Source organism: Carassius auratus, chromosome 21 (assembly GCF_003368295.1).
Source record: "Carassius auratus strain Wakin chromosome 21, ASM336829v1, whole genome shotgun sequence".
Lineage (NCBI taxonomy): Eukaryota > Metazoa > Chordata > Actinopteri > Cypriniformes > Cyprinidae > Carassius > Carassius auratus.
This window is the reverse complement of record NC_039263.1, coordinates 18,890,511-18,894,560: the sequence shown is the minus strand read 5'-3', so window position 1 is coordinate 18,894,560 and position 4,050 is coordinate 18,890,511.

Below are 4,050 nucleotides of genomic sequence, written 5' to 3'. Positions count from 1 at the left end.
AAAGTCTGTTTTGACTGAATCAACTCAAAACAAGGTCAGTTCAACTTGTGACCGAATCATTCAGATTGATTTCCCTGCGTTCCATTCGGAAGGGCTCATGCCTATGCCCTATAATACCTACAAAGCGTTTACCCTCTGTAGTGAGATCTTCGAAGGGTTGAAGGCTGTAGGGGACCAAACAATGGTTTCTTGAAGTCAAAGAATCTGCACAAAGAACCATGGTGTCCTAACTGTCCAGCAGTTGTGCCCTTCAAAATCCTTAAAGGGTTAGTTCACACCAAAATGAAAATTCTGTCATTAATAACTCACTGTCATGTCGTTCCAAACCCGTAAATCCTTCGTGCATCTTCAGAACTCAAATTAAGATGTTTTGGAAGAAATCTGAGAGCTCTCTGACCCGCCATAGACAGCAATGCAACTGTAATGTTCCCAAATCCAAAAACATAGTAAGGACATCGTTAAAACAAAAAATTTAGCGAAGCTATAAGAATACTATTTGAGGGCAAAGACAACAAAAAAATAACAATTAATTGAACAATTCGTTAGGGTTAGTTCACCGAAAAATGAAAATTATGTCAATAATAACTCACCTTCGGAACACAGTTTAAGATATTTTAGATTTAGTCCGAGAGCTCTCAATCCCTCCATTGAAAATGTATGTACAGTATACTGTCCATGTCCAGGAAGGTAATAGAAACATCAACAAAGTAGTCCATGTGACATCAGAGGGTCAGTTAGAATTTGTTGAAGCATCGAAAATACATTTTGGTCCAAAAAAAAAAAAATTACAACTTTATTCAGCATTGTCTTCTCTTCCTGGTCTGTTGTGAGCATGTTCACGGCGCTGCTGACGTGTTTTCTGGTGCGTCCAATAACAAAGATAAGCGTCAGGAGCGTCTTACGTCAACTGTCACAGCAGTAGCACTCACGACAGACAATCCTGAGAGAAGACAATCCTGAATAAAGTCGAAGTTTTTGTTATTTTTAGACCAAAATTTATTTTCAAATTCTAACTGACCCTCTTCTTAAACTGTGTTCGGAAGATGAACGGAGGACTTACGGGTTTGGAACGACATGAAGGTGAGTTATTAATGACGTCATTTTCATTTTTCGGTTTTGGAGTTCTCAGATTTCATCAAAAATCTTAATTTGTGTTGGAAAATGAGGCATAATTAATGACAGAATTTTCATTTTGGGGTGAAGTAACCTTTTAATTTAATAGTGGCCAGTTTTGAGAACTTCGCTTTGGAATGACCCTTCAATATGGCGGTCATGATTTTTTCACTCCGAAGTGTCTTTCGGAGGGTGATATATCCCATTTGGATTCCATCGTTTGTGATCTAGATGATCCGATTCATTGGAAGGATTTGATTCAGATGAACTTTCAAGACATCACTGCTTCTCTTATGAACACTGAAAAGAGAACTAGGCGGTTATGAAGAATAATGAGTTGAATATAAGTCTGTTCCTCAAACAAAACCATCAGAAGCTTCACTTTTATAATACGTTTATGGCGCTTCTTTGCCATTTGAGAACTTGACAGACTTCATTCACTTTCATTATATTCAACAGAGTGGCCTGGATTCACCTTTTTTTTCCACAGAACAACAGGTTTGGAAAATCTGACAAAATTTCCATTTTTAGGTGAGTATTCCTTTAACCGCTCACTTTCTCAGAGACTATGACCCATATTTCTCCTCACAAACTCATTAATTAGTGGTGACGTTTGTGCCTATTCTTGGGGGAGAACGAGACAATGAATTAACAAGACTGGCAAAATATAAGTTTGCTTCAGCAGAGCAGAAAGGTCACGGCGGTGCCTCGTTCGTCATTCTGACAGGAGCTAAACATTAAACAACAGAGTAAATAACCATCCTTTACCAGCTCCTAATCACAACATGAGGAAGTCATGGCGTCGAGGAGGGCAGGCTGCGACACGACGCCACCTAGTGAAAGATACAGGAAGTGACCAGAACTGCAGTTTTGCAGAGTCATTTTTGCAGTGTCTCTAATGGACGACAAACACAGTGAATCACAATCTGATTACATTAGACGGGTCAATAACATTTTAGAGCTAATTTAATAATAATATACTACATTAACAATAATAATATGAATTATTTCATAATATATCAGTGAGAATTAGATATGCCTTTCCTGAAATAAAATATCAGTATTTCCCATGCAAAAATATAAACGATTAGCTTTGTGCAAAAAAATAATAATAATAAAAAAAAATAATAATAATAATAATAATAATATTATATATATATATATATATATATATATATATATATATATATATATATATATATATATATATATATATGCAAAAAAGTAGAATTCTTGCAAATATTTGGTTAGATTTTTGAAGGGCTGAGCATTCTAATGCTGGGAGTCAGTGTGTGATTTTCAAAATACAATCTTGAATTTTCTTTTTTTTTTAAAGTCTAACTTTAAATAATAAAAAGTATAACAAAACAGGCTGAAATTACACAAACTACATTACCTATACACACATACTATACATTAAGTGGTTCAGGCTGAATTAATTGCAGAAAATTGTAGAGAAAAAAAAAAGAGCAGAGAAAATCTCGCAAAGTATGCAGTATAAAATAAAAATACACAAAGGTGAATAAAAAAAATAACCTTTTTTCCATACACTTTAGAATGCATAACTATCACACTGTCATTGGCAGTGCACTAAACTTTCCCAGAGTTTTGACAGTTTAAACAAAGACCAGCTTTAATGGCTTCTCTCCTACATCCAGACACATTCCTCACCTTTCAACCAAACTGTGCCAACTCTCATTATCTTTTAGCACTTCTGCAGACTCCCAATATCTGTCCAGCCAGGGCAACAGACACATAGCCTTTTGGATTTTTAAAGGGCCCTGTAATCAGAAGAATTTTGTCTTTAGATCACTTAGTGCAACATAAATAATGTGCATTTGAGAGCATTTATCATATATTAAACAATACATAAAATATGGCTGAGAGCAGATGAATATTTTAGCATGCATTCACATGTAAAGCTAGAACAAGCTAAATTGATTCACCAAAAACAAATCTGCAGTGGGTGTTTGACTCATTCATTAATCAATTAATTATTTTCATGCTGTTCTGGGAAACACAGGACATCTATTATAATATGCCATTTGTCTACAGCATACCTGGTGAGAAGTGGACCACGGGTGACAAAGATACATATTATCTGAAAAGACTAAATGAATCATACCATCTTTAAACAACACAATGAGAATCCAGAAATCATTTCTCTATGACAACGACGAGGTGAAGATGCAGGAGACGCAGGTGATTCTGAACTAGAAAACAGGAACAAAGAAAAGAAGGAGATGCAAGGCAATAAAACATGGCTTTAACGTCTAATTAATCTATTTAAAGCTCATCCAATCATCCTCTTATAATCACCAAAGTTGCATTTATTTGATGCAAAACAACAACAACAAAATCCACAATATTGTGAAATACTTAATCTATAAATGACTATTTTATATTTTAAAATGTCATTTATTCATGTGTTAAAGCAGCGTATTACAAAATTAAAGCAACATAAAAAAAGTTCTGTTACTAAAATTTGTATAAACTATAAAACCTTATGAACTAAACCTAAAACCTAGTGCAGCTGCACACCTCGGTACATGTGATGCATAAGACGTTCGTTCATCATGTGTGATTATCTCCTAGTTCTCACTTCACAAAACTCATTTGGAAGTGTTTTGTCTTCATTACATGTCTGAGTGCATTAAATCTCACGTGCAGCGGCCTGCTGAGGCTGTTTTGCTCATAGTTGGCACAGAGCAGTGATTGAATATGGCAGCGTCTCCATTAGGCAGAAAAACCATAGACTTACAGCCGAATCCCATAATTCATCCTCATAATTACCACTGGCGCCGGGCACATATGGCTCCTGGAGTGCAGCGTACAGCGACGAGTAAATGTGAGCCGTCCTGCATTATACAACAAATATGCAAAAAAACCTAATATTTCAAAAGCTTCAACGGCCTTTAAACACTAGAACTCATAAGA